This window comes from Zootoca vivipara, chromosome 6 (assembly GCF_963506605.1).
Source record: "Zootoca vivipara chromosome 6, rZooViv1.1, whole genome shotgun sequence".
Taxonomy (NCBI): Eukaryota; Metazoa; Chordata; class Lepidosauria; order Squamata; family Lacertidae; genus Zootoca; species Zootoca vivipara.
In genome coordinates, this window is record NC_083281.1 from 95533388 (window position 1) to 95549231 (window position 15844).

A 15844-nucleotide genomic window follows, 5' to 3' on the forward strand; every position below is an offset into this window, starting at 1 on the left:
ACCAGGCCCAGTGGGGAGGAGGTGGTGCGGAGTTATTCGTTGATTTTTAAAAACCTTTTCCTCCAAGAAGCGCACATGATTCTCTTCTTCCATTTTACCCTCACAACAACCCTGCAGATTAGCCGGTGGAACGATTGGCTCACGGTTGCCTCGTGAGCTGGAGATTTCTCATTCAATATAGGCCAACCACTTAAAACTACTGCACCCTGCCTCTTACTCGATCCGTGCGGATGAAAGCAGGCAGGGCCGGCCCTAAGGCAAGGCTCGGTGGCGCAATGCTTGGGCCTGGCCTGCCTGCCTGCTGCCTGCCTGGAGTTTGGAGCACCCAGCGGAGTTGCTCCTGTCGGATCAAGAGTCGCAAAGGAAGGGGAAAAGGTAAGGTACGCCAAGAGGAACTTTTGTAATAAGACAGCTACTTTGAGATCTTGTATAGAATGTCCTGGGAGATTGAAGTGTTCTCCTACTGGTTTCTCTGTCTTGTGATTCCTAATGTCAGATTTATGTCCATTTATCCTTTGGCGTAGGGTTTGGCCTGTTTGTCCAATATAGAGAGCTGAAGGGCACTGTTGGCGTACACAGTCTTTAGAAGATGAGCAATTAAATAGTCCTGAGATGGTATGTTGGATGTTGTTGGGGCCAGTGATGGTGTTGTCCGGGTGTATGTGGCAACAAAGTTGGCATCTGGGTTTATTGCAGGCTCTGCTACCAGTGTCCATGTTAAGTCTGGTGGTTGTATTATTGTGGGTGAGGAGTTGTTGAAGATTGGGTGGCTGTCTGTAGGCAATGAAAAGTCTTCCTCCCAGAGCTTGAGAAAGAGAACTGTCATTGTCTAGGAGAGGTTGTAGATCTCTGATGATGCGTTGTACTATTTTAGCTTGGGAGCTGTATGTGATTACTAGTGGTGTTCTGTTATTTTCTTTTTGGGGTCTGTCTTGCAGCAAGTTCTCTCTGGGTATCAGTCTGGCTCTGTTGATCTGTTGTTTAACTCCATCGGGTGGATATTTTAGTTCTAAAAAGGTTTGCTGTAGATCTCTTAGGTGAGAGTCTCTGTAGAGTTGGAACAGATGTGGTTGTAACGTAGGGCCTGGCTATATACAATGGATTGTTTGGTATGTTTGGGATGGTAGCTAGAAGCATGTAGATATGTTTGTCGGTCAGTTGGTTTTCGGTATAAGGTGGTGTCTATACGCCCATCCTGTATTTTTATAGTAGTGTCCAAAAAACGTATTTCTTGCATAGATTGGTTCATTTGTTAGGTTGATGGTGGGGTGAAAGTCATTGAATGTCTGGTGGAAGGTTTCCAGGGTCTGTTGACCATGTGTCCAGATAATAAAAATATTGTCAATGTATCGCAGGTACAAGAGAGGTTTGAGTGGGTAGGAGTTTAGGAAACGTTGTTCTAAATCTGCCATGAAGATGTTGGCATACTGTTGGGCCGCTGATCTGGAGGAACAGGTCATCACCAAATTTGAAGTGGTACCCCTCCAATAATTGGTATCATTTGAAATAAAAACATCATTTTAGGAAGCACATTCATTTTCACTACTAATATCCTACCACAAAATGATAATTTTAGCTTGTTCCAAATCTCTAGATCCCCTTTAATTTCTTTCCAGATTTTTATATAACTATCCTTTAATAAGTTGCTCTTTTTATTCGTCAGTGAGATTCTCAGATATTTAGTCTTACTATCGCCAATCCTGAAATCTTCTGTAATTCTTCTTTTTCCTGTATAGACATAGTATTTGCTAGCCTACTGATCTAGTTTTTATTTACGGTAACTTAAATCCTGCCACTTTTACAAATTCAAGGATCCTGTCTATTATTTTTTGTAAGCTTTCTTCCAAGTTTTCAGTAGTTAGAATCAGGTCATCTGCAAAGGTGATTATCTTATGCAATTTCTTTCCCACTGTTATACATTTTATGTCTTGGTGTTTCCATATTGTAAGCGCTAGAAATTCTAATACCATAATTAATAATAAGGGTGAAAGAGGGCAGCCTTGCCTAGTCCCCTTGTTTATCTTAAATTCTTCTGTTACCTCATTATTTAAAATCAATTTGGCTCTCTTATTTCAGTATATGGCCTTGATACCCCTGCTGAAATTTTCCTTGAATCCTGTGCTTTCTATAGATTTTTTTCCATAAATCTCCAAGAGATGTTGTCAAAGGCTTTTTCAGTATCTACCAGCATCAAGATAGCTTTTTAAAAAAATCAATTCTTGCTTCCAGATATTCTAAGGTGTCTATTATATTTCTCACGTTGTTATGCACGTGTTTGCCTGGGAGAAAGCCCGCCTGATATATGATTTCATTCAATACTCTTTTTAATCTGTTGGCAAAGATATCAATTTAATATAGGTCTATAATCTCCTTGTTTAGGTATCAGAGTGATAAATGCTTCTTCTTCAATTCATAGCTGTTTTCATTGGTTCTGACAATATATCTTCTAGTTTCTTATAATACAACAGGCTGTCCAAACCTGGAGATTTTCCTGTCTTTGCTTTTGAAATTGGTTGTTCCACCTCCATCATCGTTATTCGTAAGTTTAATTGCTTAATTTTTCCACAAGCTATCATTGGAAGTCTGTTCTGTGCTAGGTATTTTTCCATCTCTTCTTGATCTTCCTCTTCTGCTTGATATCGTTTCCTATAATAGTTTGTAGATTTTTTGCAAATTTATTTGGGTTCTTCTATTTTTTTTCCTTCTTTTATCAATTTCTCTATTATTCTCTCCTTTTGTTTTTTCTTTAATTGCCATGCAAGCAGCCTGCCTGGCTTGTTGGCAAAAAATTTTTTTAAAAATCGTCTTAATATTTTTATCTTTTGTTCTATTTCAAAATTCTATTTCAAAATCATGGAAAGCTGCGTTTGTAATATCTTACGGTACTTTACGCAACAGTGGCAGCAAGAACCCTAATTGCAAAAAAAAATAATGGAAAAATGAGACAGCATCAACAAAAACAGAATGGCAAGAAAAAATATTTGATTACATTGAGTTGGCTAGAATGACAGGTGCAATTAGGGGTCAGTCTAAACAAAAATTTCAAAAAGAATGGGAAAAATACAGAGATGACCTTAAAAAGCAGTGCCCTCAAATTAATATCTGGACTTGTTTTAATTAACTTTGGCAAAACAATTTATGGTGAAAAAGCATAAAATAGAAAGAAAAGAGGGGGGAAACGAAGTGTGAAGGAAACAGTTTACTAAATATGAAAGCAGAACCACGTTGAGGATGAAGGAAGTTGTAAGGGCGACTCCCTACAGGGAGCCAGCCCCCACCATCCTGACATCCACCTTGCCAAGCACAGAGAGCATCAGTGGGTCTGAAGCAGCCAGAAGGGGGGGAGAGACTCGGAGGGAGAGAGAAAACAGCGGGAGGAACAATGGGAAAGCTCGGGGGGGCAGAGAGATGCAATCAGGAGTTCAGGGATGTTGGAGAGCCCTGTCAACGCCTGCTCAGGGAGGAGACTGCGAGGGCATCGCTCCTTCTGGCACAAGAGATAAGGAGAGTGCCACCACGCAGGTCAAGGGGGAGGCGTTTTGGGGTGCCCTGACAGACGTACGCCATTGCCGCATTCTGATTCGGGATGAGAGGTCATGTTTTAAGCTGTCTCTGCACTGTAAATACTTTGCACAATAAAAGTCTATAAAGACAAACTGGACTCAAGCGGAGTTACTCTAGAGTAGCCACGACGACCCTCTGACAGAAGTCTATAGAAGAAAAGAAGAACTGAAATATGGTTTGTTGTTGTTTAGTCATCTTAGTCGTGTTTGGCTCTCCGTGACCCCATGAACCAGAACATGGGTTACATGTTCATTATTTGTTTCATATTGGTCTTTGTATTTTCTTTTTAAGTTTTCTTTTCTTTTTTCTTTTTAGTGTTATGTGTGTTTGTGTTGCAAAATAAAATAAAATAAATTTGTTTTTGTTTTTAAATATTATTTATTACATTGATATCCCATCTTTCTTCCGATGAGCTCAAAGTGAAGTACAGTACTTGGGTCTCCCCACTCCCAGCTATATCCTCAGAACAACCCTGTGAGGTTAGTCTGAGAAACGGTGACAGGTCCAATGTCAACCAAGTCAGCTTCTTGGTTGAGTCAGGATGTGATCCCTAGTCTCCCAGCCCCTACACCACACTGCTACTGATGCAGCCAGGAGCAGCGAGGAATGGAGCGGCTTATATTCAGGTGTGTTTTCTCCCTCCCCCCCCAAATTTTAAAGGTGCAGCTTATATTTAGGTGTGGCTTATATTCGGGCCAATACGGTAGGTACCACTGTATCGGGAAGGTAAACAGCATTTCCGTATGCCACGGTGTCCCGTTGTGCCAGAAGCAGTTTAGTCCTGCTGGCCACATGACCCAAAAAGCTGTCTGTGGACAAACACTGGCTCCATCGGACTGAAGCGAGATGAGCGCCGTACCCCACACTCACATTTGACTGGACTTAACTGTCCAGAAGTCCTTTACCATTGCCTCAATCGATTCATGCAGATCAGCTGAGGAAGAGAGGGTCTTACAACTAGAAAACTTTTTGTAAAAACACGTTGTTGTTGTTTAAAGTCTCATAGTAGGAGAGACTTAAGGTGAAGTCTCACAATGCAGATTGCTGGACTGGTATTGCCCACAGGTCTACATCCACCCAAATAGGAGGGTGGCAAATACCAAAAGAGTGAGTGCAGCAGCATTGTTTTCAAAAAGCAGTAAACACGTGTAGGGCTCGTGAAGTTTTGCCATAGTTACCTATCCTCTGCTCTCTCCAGGCAGGGTCTGCAATTTAAAGCACTGTAGCCTAGTGCTTTTAAATTTAATTTCCCCTCTTTTTTTCCCTCCAGAGCTTTCACCATGAAAACCTGCTCTACAAGCTCAATCTGAGCAAATGTAAATCCATGGAAAACCCAATTTGACGTTTGCTTCAATTCAGCTTTAAATAGCAGGTTTTCAAGAAGAAAGTTCAGGCCACAAAAACCAAATGAAAACCATTTGGACACGTAGTAGCATTAAAGTGCAGACTTGTGCCTAGAAAGAGTGAGGCAAAAGTGTGAATAAGCCAAGGAGAGCAGTTCTTGTAGCAAGAGAGAGATTAGCCATTGAAGAAGCATTAGCTCAAGAGGGTAATAAATGATCTACCAGTGCTGTTTAATCAGGACCGTCAGGTTTTCTGGTTAATTAAGGAATCATTTGTTGTTCAATGGAGCCCTGTGGTCTTTGGAGGAACCCCACTTTTTCACTTTGTGGTTCACGCCTGTGACTGCCCCCCAACTGGGATCAGATAAGTCCAATATGAGATCATTTACTAGGATAGCTGCCTGTCCCAATTACAATGCTGTAGAGTAGAAAGTGGGTTCCCTTGAAAGGATATCCCCATTGGTAGTGCATACCTGCTTTCTGGTGAATACCTGTATCTTTGAAAGGCAATCTGAGCAGCTTGAGAGCATCTTGCCAGCCTGTAGTGAGATCTAGGCACACTTGTTAGATCTGTGCTGCTACATTCAGACAGACACTTCGGCTGAGCCATTCCTGCCTTTGTTTTGACACCCACCCTATTGGGTTCATCCATTTCTTCCTCTATGGAGCTGTCAAGGCTGCTAGATCTCTCTAGGGCCAAAATGAAGAATTCAGGGCCTCATTCACTCACTAATTGCAGTTTCCCTTGCATTCCCCAGCAGATGTTACTTAAAGTTGCAGAAAGCAACCAAACATCTAACTTTTTTTCAAAGATTGTGCAAAGTATGTTGCTGAGAGGACATATTATGTGTCCATTTTGTACCCTGGCTAGTCACAAACCCTCCCATTCTTTTCTCTCTCTTTTTGCAATACTGTACTGTATATTTTTAGCTGAAGGGCAGGGAGTGCCTTAGAAACTTTTTTTCTAAGCTGTTCAGAGAACCTTTGGCTAAACAGTGGGGTATAAATGCTGTAAATAAACCCAGATGTCTATGCTCCTTCTGCAAGGCTGTGCTATTACACCCCTATTTACGGCAAACAGGGGAGGCATTGAGGAAGAGGCAGTCCAGGCTGTTCACTCCATGAGTGGGTCCAAGACAGGGTGGGAAAAGGAGAGGAAATGTGACTTTCAAAAGTACGACTGTATCTCAGGAATCGGTAAGAGATCCCAAATGGAGTATAGATTGAATTACCTGCCAACACCTCTCTCCAGCCCCTGCCATGCCACCACCTGCCCTGCTACAGTTTCTTTACCTGCTATTCAAATAAGGACATGCTTCTGTGACCAGACCTTTCAACAGCCCCAACAGGTTTCTAGAGCTGCTTTCAATGATTTTGTGCCTTGATACCCCTGCTGGAGCTTCTAAAGATAAAGCCAGCTCAGTGTCTCCTTGCCAAACAGAGCTTTCATTAAGCACACACAATTCCTTTACCCCTGACTTCCCATTCTGTGGGAGCAGCTGTGGCATATTAGCATCCATATGGTGTTTGTCAAGGATGCAGCAGACATGATAAAGGAACTACAGAACCAGCAGCTTTTTGCACAGCAGGGAATGAAAACTGGCGATGAGGAATGTTAGCATTCATGGATTGCAGAAGAGCACCTTCTCAAACCAAGCGGCTTGAAACTCGTTTGTTCTGTGGAAGTCAGCAGGTTTTTCCAGACAGGAATGTTTGGTGTCCAATAAGAAGCTTTTATTTTACTTTGGTTCAGTTTAAAGAGTTGTTGTTGTTACATGAGAACTAGAACCAGCATTTCCTCTGTGCAATTAACCAAATGTTTGAAGTGATTTTGTACGTCATTTAAGAGAGGGAGGAAAGATTTAGATTTTAATTAATATGACCCTAAAAGTCCTAAGTAGAGAGTAAGGGTGCAGCTCCCATTCAAAATACTCCCTCTGATTCCCAATTGGACTGTCTGTGATCTGCACCCCTTTCCCATTGAAAGATTCGCATGCTTTCCCAAGGTCACCTAAATTCAGGATCAAAGCAGCCAGACTTCTGTGAACAGTATGAGTTATATAAATTTGCTTTCATTATTTTGCAAACTTTAATCTGCTTTCAAGATTTTCAAACATTATGAGTTGTTATTAGGGGTGGGCTAAACAACATTTTGGTCTTTCTCTAACTATGCCATATCTACATTTCATCCTGTTTGGTTCCACTGTATGCTATTCTGCCCTATTGTGTGTATTTTATGTGCCCTATTGTGTGCATTTAAAAAAAATTTAAAATACAATTTTCAATGCATTCACCATGAAATTATTATTTTTGTACACACTTATTCCCACTGAAAGTTCAGTGGGAAATCCATAGAACTGCCTAATCCCCACGGGAGTTGCATTCTAAATGCAGGCAACTTTCCTGGTTTCAGCTTGGGTTGGTCTGTTTGTGAAAAGTAGGTCAAACAAATTCTTCCACAATCCTTAGTAGATTGGTAAAATAGGAAACTGCACAGAAACGAGAGAGAGAGAGAGAGAGAGAGAGAGAGAGAGAGAGAGAGAGAGAGAGAGAGAGAGAGATGGCAAGGAGACAGTAGATAGAAAAGAAGAAAAACTTTTCTCTAACACAAGAACTCAGGGTCATTCCATGAAGTTGAATGCCGAAGATCCAGGACAGATAAAAGAAAGTACTTCTCCTTGCAGTGCATAGTTAAACTATGGAACTCACTCCCACAAGAGGCTTTGCTGGCCACCAATTTAGATGGCTTTAAAAGATGATTGAACGAATTCATGGCTACAAGCTATGATGGCTATGCCCTGCCTCCATGGTCAGAGGCACTAACACTTCTGAATATCAGTTGCTGGAAGGCACAGGATGGAAGAGTCCTCCTGTACGCAGGTTCTACTTGCAGATTTCCCAGAGGAATCTGCGTGGCCACAGTAAGAGCATGATGCTGGACTGGATGGGTCACTGACCTCGTCATCCAGGAGGGTCTTATTTCATTTGTTCGTATATAGGTGGAGCCAGAGATAATAGCAGGCAGATCCAACTAATATCTCCATCCTGCTGTCCTAAAAAGGCAGCACTGAGACAAGGAGGAGAAAACTGGATTGGGTGTGAGTAAAAAAGAAAGACGGGTACCTGGAAGAGGATACAGGGCTAGATGGACCTTTCACCTGAACCAGCAGGAATTTGTCTCTCCCCAATCTGATATGTGACCCCCTGCCTGCCTGTGGCCATGTCTCCAGCTTCTGCTCTTTGATCCTTGTTTTCCTGATCTGGATCCTGACCCTTGGCCTCACCTCAATCATGGGACCCACCTCTGGTTCTTTGGTCCTTGGTATGCCAGCTCCAAAATCAGGCTGCCACCAGCAGTCCATCTCACCACATGCTGGAGACCACAAGCCCCACACCTTTCCTATCACTGTGTCTTGCTGCATAACCTTCCATCTGCCCCAGCCAGCATGACCTATAGTCAGGATGCTGGAATTGTAGTTCAACAGCATCCAGGAGGCAGCATGTTGGCCTGGAGGAGGGAAGAGGGAAGGGTGAAGCAAGAAAAGCAGGTAGAGAAAAAATATTTTCATTGGTGAAATGTTGGAATATTCAACGGGCTCAGACCTTGGAGTGCAGCGACTGAGGAAGGAGCAGAAGGTGAGCTGAGCTTGGGAGACACTCTGTAGGTTTTGTGGCTTTGTCTTTTGGGGCTGTGTGTGAGTAAGTTTGTGTGCTTATTTGTTTTCTTCCTTGTTTGTGTGCTTGTGCTGGTTTTCTAGGGCTGCTGCCTCTTGGATTTGGGTGACTGTCCAGGCTTGTGTGGGTGTTTGTTTCTGGCTGTGACCTTGTTTGTTTCTGGCTGTGACCTTTCACCTAGAAGTGTGAGTCAGGAGGGTCAGGTGATTAGCTGTGGGCGGAGCTAGTCAGAGCTTGGAGTGCAGCTACTGAGGAAGGAGCAGAAGGTGAGCTGAGCTTGGGAGACACTCTGTAGGTTTTGTGGCTTTGTCTTTTGGGGCTGTGTGTGAGTAAGTTTGTGTGCTTATTTGTTTTCTTCCTTGTTTGTGTGCTTGTGCTGGTTTTCTAGGGCTGCTGCCTCTTGGATTTGGGTGACTGTCCAGGCTTGTGTGGGTGTTTGTTTCTGGCTGTGACCTTTCACCTAGAAGTGTGAGTCAGGAGGGTCAGGTGATTAGCTGTGGGCGGAGCTAGTCAGAGCTTGGAGTGCAGCGACTGAGGAAGGAGCAGAAAGGCTGCTGCCTCTTGGATTTGGGTGACTGTCCAGGCTTGTGTGGGTGTTTGTTTCTGGCTGTGACCTTGTTTGTTTCTGGCTGTGACCTTTCACCTAGAAGTGTGAGTCAGGAGGGTCAGGTGATTAGCTGTGGGCGGAGCTAGTCAGAGCTTGGAGTGCAGCGACTGAGGAAGGAGCAGAAGGTGAGCTGAGCTTGGGAGACACTCTGTAGGTTTTGTGGCTTTGTCTTTTGGGGCTGTGTGTGAGTAAGTTTGTGTGCTTATTTGTTTTCTTACTTGTTTGTGTGCTTGTGCTGGTTTTCTAGGGCTGCTGCCTCTTGGATTTGGGTGACTGTCCAGGCTTGTGTGGGTGTTTGTTTCTGGCTGTGACCTTGTTTGTTTCTGGCTGTAACCTTTCACCTAGAAGTGTGAGTCAGGAGGGTCAGGTGATTAGCTGTGGGCGGAGCTAGTCAGAGCTTGGAGTGTAGCGACTGAGGAAGGAGCAGAAAGGCTGCTGCCTCTTGGATTTGTGACCTTGTTTGTTTCTGGCTGTGACCTTTCACCTAGAAGTGTGAGTCAGGAGGGTCAGGTGATTAGCTGTGGGCGGAGCTAGTCAGAGCTTGGAGTGCAGCGACTGAGGAAGGAGCAGAAGGTGAGCTGAGCTTGGGAGACACTCTGTAGGTTTTGTGGCTTTGTCTTTTGGGGCTGTGTGTTAGTAAGTTTGTGTGCTTATTTGTTTTCTTACTTGTTTGTGTGCTTGTGCTGGTTTTCTAGGGCTGCTGCCTCTTGGATTTGGGTGACTGTCCAGGCTTGTGTGGGTGTTTGTTTCTGGCTGTGACCTTGTTTGTTTCTGGCTGTGACCTTTCACCTAGAAGTGTGAGTCAGGAGGGTCAGGTGATTAGCTGTCGGCAGAGCTAGTCAGAGCTTGGAGTGTAGCGACTGAGGAAGGAGCAGAAAGGCTGCTGCCTCTTGGATTTGGGTGACGGTCCAGGCTTGTGTGGGTGTTTGTTTCTGGCTGTGACCTTTCACCTAGAAGTGTGAGTCAGGAGGGTCAGGTGATTAGCTGTGGGAGACAGGGGATCTCCCTGAGGAGGAGGTCAGTTCCCCAACACAGCAGCCAGATGTATGGAGGAACGTGACTCATAGAAGTAGAAGGCCCAGGGATCGCTCTGAGTGCTTAGAATTACACAACCGTTTTGAAGTGCTCATGGAAGACGAGGAACAGACTCCACCTGAGGATCTCTCCCTCATCACAGTTGATGAGGAATATGAAAACGAGCAGCAAAGTCAGTCCTCCAGGAATATGCAGGTAACCTTGGAAGGGACAGCACATGGAAGAATGCCAACCAAGCCTATGAAGAGGCGTGTAGTGGTGATAGGGGATTCCCTACTGAGGGGTACAGAAGCAGTAATCTGTGGGCCTGACAAGATGTCTCGAGAGGTGTGCTGTCTACCTGGGGCCAAGATCAAAGATGTAACAGAACGGCTGCAACGAATCATAAAACCCACCGACAAATACCCCTTCCTTTTGGTGCATGTGGGAACCAATGACACTGCAAGCCATAGCTTACAGAAGATCAAAAATGATTATGAGGCTCTGGGCAGGAAGTTGAAGCAATTAGATGCACAAATTGTCATCTCTTCTGTCCTCCCAGTTGAACGACATGGCCCAGGGAGAGAGGGGAAAATAGGGGAAGTGAACAACTGGCTTCGCAAATGGTGCAAACAGGAACGGTTTGGATTCCTAGATCACGGTCTGCAGTTTCTTGAAGATGGACTTCTGGCAAGTGATGGACTGCACCTCACAAAAGTTGGGAGGAATGTTTTTGCCACGAAACTCAAAAACCTCATCAGGAGGGCTTTAAACTGACTTATATGGGGGAGGGAGACAGTGGTCCTGAAGGTAGGAGTCTATCAAATGCTGAAGATGATCATCCAAATGTCAACGACCAAATGGAGCAAGCAGCATGCAGACCTAGTGGTGGGACGAAAATGTCCTTAAATAAGAGACATGGGGGAATGATCAACGGTCTTCAATGTCTGTATACTAATGCACAGAGCATGGGAAATAAACAAGATGAACTTGAGCTCTTGGTACAGCAAACTAAATATGACATAATAGGCATCACTGAAACCTGGTGGGATGAGTCTCATGACTGGAATGTAGTAATAGAGGGATACAATCTATTTAAGAGAAATAGAGCAAACAGGAAAGGAGGAGGAGTAGCTTTATATGTTAGGGATATGTATACCTGTGAAGAGATCCAGGATTTTAAACTTCAAAGCCAAATTGAGAGTATCTGGGTCAAAATTAAGGGAGAGAAAAACAACAGTGATCTCATTGTGGGAGTTTACTATAGATCCCCAAGCCAAACTGAGGACACAGATGATGCCTTCCTGGAACAGATGGCCAAGCATTCCAAAGGAAGTGAGATAGTAGTAATGGGGGATTTCAACTATCCTGATATTTGTTGGATGTCAAACTCAGCCAAGAGCATAAGGTTGAACAGATTCCTCACTGGCCTTGCAGACAACTTCATTGTCCAGAAAGTGGGAGAAGCAACAAGAGGATCAGCCATTTTAGATCTGGTCCTAACCAATAGTGATGACTTGGTTAGTGGGGTAGAAGTGGCAGGATCATTAGGTGGGAGTGACCATGCTCTTCTGGAGTTTATTATCCAGCGGAAAGGAGCAACCAAGCATACTAAGGTCCAAATTCTAGACTTTAAGAAAGCCGACTTCAGAAAACTTAGGGAAACGCTGGGTGAAATCCCATGGACAGAAATACTAAAAGGGAAGGGAGTTCATGATGGTTGGGAGTTTGTTAAAAGGGAGATATTAAAAGCACAACTTCAGGCAATACCAATGAGACGGAAACATGGAAGGTGCCTAAAGAAGCCAGGCTGGCTATCTAAAGAACTTTTGACTGAGTTAAGATTTAAAAGGGATATGTACAAAAAATGGAAAAGGGGGGAAATCTCCAGAGAGGAATTCAAACATATAGCCAGCACGTGTAGAGACAAAGTCAGAAAAGCTAAAGCACAGAATGAACTCAGGCTCGCCAGAGAGGTTAAAAGCAACAAAAAGGGCTTTTATGGGTATGTCCGTAGCAAAAGGAAAAACAAGGAAACAGTGGGGTCACTCAGAGGAGAAGATGGTGAAATGCAAACAGGGGACAGAGAAAGGGCAGAACTCCTCAATACCTTCTTTGCCTCAGTCTTCTCCAAGAAAGAAAACAACGCCCGACCTGAAGAATATGGAGCAGATGATTCAGCAGGGGAAACACAGCCCAGAATAAGTAAGGAGGTAGTACAAGAATACTTGGTTAGTTTAGATGTATTCAAGTCTCCAGGGCCAGATGAACTACATCCAAGAGTATTAAAAGAACTGGCAGAGGTGATTTCAGAACCACTGGCAATAATCTTTGAAAATTCCTGGAGAACAGGCGAAGTTCCAGCAGACTGGAGGAGGGCAAATGTTGTCCCTATTTTCAAAAAGGGGAAAAGAGAGGACCCAAACAATTACCGCCCAGTCAGCCTGACATCAATACCAGGAAAGATTCTAGAGCAGATCATTAAGCAAACAGTCTGTGAGCACCTAGAAAGAAACTCTGTGATCACTAAAAGTCAGCATGGGTTCCTGAAAAATAAGTCATGTCAGACTAATCTGACCTCATTTTTTGACAGAATTACAAGCCTGGTAGATGAAGGGAACGCTGTGGATGTAGCCTATCTTGATTTCAGCAAGGCCTTTGACAAGGTGCCCCATTATATTCTTGTAAAGAAGCTGGTAAAATGTGGGCTAGACAATGCTACCATTCAGTGGATTTGTAACTGGCTTACTGACCGAACCCAAAGGGTGCTCATCAATGGCTCCTCCTCATCCTGGAGAGTAGTGACTAGTGGGGTGCCACAGGGTTCTGTCTTGGGCCCAGTCTTGTTCAACATCTTTATCAATGACTTGGATGATGGGCTTGAGGGCATCCTGAGCAAGTTTGCAGATGACACCAAATTGGGAGGGGTGGCTAACACCCCAGAGGACAGGATCACACTTCAGAATGACCTTACCAGATTAGACAACTGGGCCAAAGCAAACAAGATGAATTTTAACAAGGAGAAATGTAAAGTACTACACTTGGGCAAAAAAAATGAAAGGCACAAATATAGGATGGGAGACACCTGTCTTGAGAGCAGTACATGTGAAAAGGATCTAGGAGTCTTGGTTGACCACAAACTTGACATGAGTCAGCAGTGTGATGCAGCAGCTAAAAAAGCCAATGCAATTCTGGGCTGCATCAATAGGAGTATAGCATCTAGATCAAGGGAAGTAATAGTACCACTGTATTCTGCTCTGGTCAGACCTCACCTGGAGTACTGTGTCCAGTTCTGGGCACCACAGTTCAAGAAGGATATTGACAAGCTGGAACGTGTCCAGAAGAGGGCAACCAAAATGGTCAAAGGCCTGGAAACGATGCCTTATGAGGAACGGCTTAGGGAGCTGTGTATGTTTAGCCTGGAGAAGAGAAGGTTAAGGGGTGATATGATAGCCATGTTCAAATATATAAAAGGATGTCATATAGAGGAGGGAGAAAGATTGTTTTCTGCTGCTCCAGAGAAGCGGACACAGAGCAACGGATTCAAACTACAAGAAAGAAAATTCCACCTAAACATTAGGAAGAACTTCCTGACAGTAAGAGCTGTTCGGCAGTGGAATTTGCTGCCAAGGAGTGTGGTGGAGTCTCCTTCTTTGGAGGTCTTTAAGCAGAGGCTTGACAGCCATCTGTCAGGAATGCTTTGATGGTGTTTCCTGCTTGGCAGGGGGTTGGACTGGATGGCCCTTGTGGTCTCTTCCAACTCTATGATTCTATGATTCTATGACCCAGTAATTTTCTTTTAAAAAAATTATTAAGTATGGAACAACACATATTAAACCATAAACAGAATACAACATAATACAATACAAAATACACAAATACAAACAAAAAGTATATACTTCTCAATTCTTATTCTTTTCTTAATCATTTTTGGGTGACTTCCTTGATTCTCCCCTTTCTGTGATTCATTATCAATCATCTTTAGCAACTTCTAACTCATAACTCTAATAAATCATATTGTCTACTGCGAATAGGCATAAAGAAGGTATAAATTAAAGTAGGGGTGTGTTAGGTGTAGAGGGTATTGGGGAAGTTGTAATGGTTAGAGTTATGTGTGGTGGTGGGGGATGTTGTGGGGTCGGCATAGTAGGAGATGGGAGTTGTGTAGGTGGGGAGGTCAGGAGTTAGGTTACCTGGACAGTGGATGGGGTCTGTCTCCCTGTGGGGGTGGGTCCTGGGGTGGCTGGATATTGGGGTGTTGATTGATCTGTGTAGAGGTATAAAGAAGGTGTAAATTTAGGGGAATTTTTTAGAAATGGGGAAACATAAAGAAATATGTAGGGGTCTAGTGGATGTTCCTTGGTGTGGGTGCGATGTGGGGGGGGGGGGTTTGACTGTGTTGGTGGTTGTTCACTGGTGGCGGGGAGATGGGGGGGGCGACTGTGTAGCGGCCTTGTGGATAGTCCGGGAGACCTTCTCCTTGTAACGGCCTGGTTGTTGTTCCCTGGCGGTGGTGAGATTGGGGGGGTGGAGGGCAGACTGTGTAGGGGACTTTCCGGGAGGCCTTCTCCTTGTACTGGCCTGGTGGTTGTTCCCTGGTGGCGGGGAGATGGGGGACAGACGGACTGTGTAGTGGCCTTCTGGCTACAGGGCGGCCTGTTTCGTGGCAGTGGCAGTGGCGGCAGCGAGATGGGGGGGTAGCGGCCTTCTGGGTATGGGGCGGTCTGTTTCATGGCGGTGGTGAGATCTCCGCGGAGGGTGGGGGTCGTGGATCGGGCGAGATATCAGCGAAGGTCTTACTTCTCCCATAGTCACAACCTTGGATTCCACTCAGAAATCAGGCATGGCTCTGTCTGTCAGCTGCCCAACCTATTTCTAGCTTCTAGCTCGCACATTCAACTCTGGCCAGTGTGGTTAAAAGCAGTAGACTCGTAATCTGGGGATCCAGGTTCGCGTCTCCACTCCTCCACATGCAGCTGCTGGGTAACCTTGGGCTAGTCACACTTTTGAAGTCTCTCAGCCCCCCTCACCTCACAGAGTGTTTGTTGTGGGGGAGGAAGGGAAAGGAGAATGTTAGCTGCTTTGAGACTCCTTCGGGTAGTGATAAAGCAGAATATCAAATCCAAACTCCTACTCCTATCTTCTTCTTCTTCTTCTTCTTCTTCTTCTTCTTCTTCTTCTTCTTCTTCTTCTTCTTCTTCTTCTTGCTGTCAGGAGCTGGCCAGCTGCCAGCTTGAGAAAACAGCACACAAGAGTAATTACAGAAGATTTATTGCAGACCATCTATCACAATCAAGTTGACTCTTCTGAAGAACACTTCCGGCTACTGCAGAATATCCTGAACCTCCTCCCCTTACGTTTCTGGGTTCGTCGTCTGTCTTGGACTTTCTCCATTCGCCTAGTTCTGGGACTGATGGGGTCATCTACCTCCTCTTCTGGTGAGGAAATTCCCTCCCTCCCTTGTGCTGTGAGGGAATCTGAATCCTCAGAGAGCTGGCTCCCATCCAGCCCGCCTTCCCTATGTTGATAAGCCACATTCCTGCCAGCTTCAGAGGGAAGAGGAGGCATCAGCCCACTGTTTCCAGCTGTCTGGGAACTCTGCAAGACTCTCTGATCTCCTGCTGTCTGCCTGCTTTCTAGC

The 15844-nt window shown here is 44.5% G+C and overlaps 2 long non-coding RNA genes across 2 annotated transcripts in view; both read right to left on the minus strand.

The window, feature by feature from the left end:
- Positions 1-15844, minus strand: part of LOC132592356 (uncharacterized) — an 82211-nt gene that overhangs the window by 21127 nt on the left and 45240 nt on the right. The window lies entirely within an intron of this gene.
- LOC132592355 (uncharacterized) lies at positions 4539-9565 on the minus strand. Its single transcript, XR_009557830.1, has 2 exons — positions 9197-9565; positions 4539-9035 (listed from the first exon to the last, which is right to left on the minus strand). It is a non-coding gene; the product is annotated as an uncharacterized LOC132592355 (long non-coding RNA).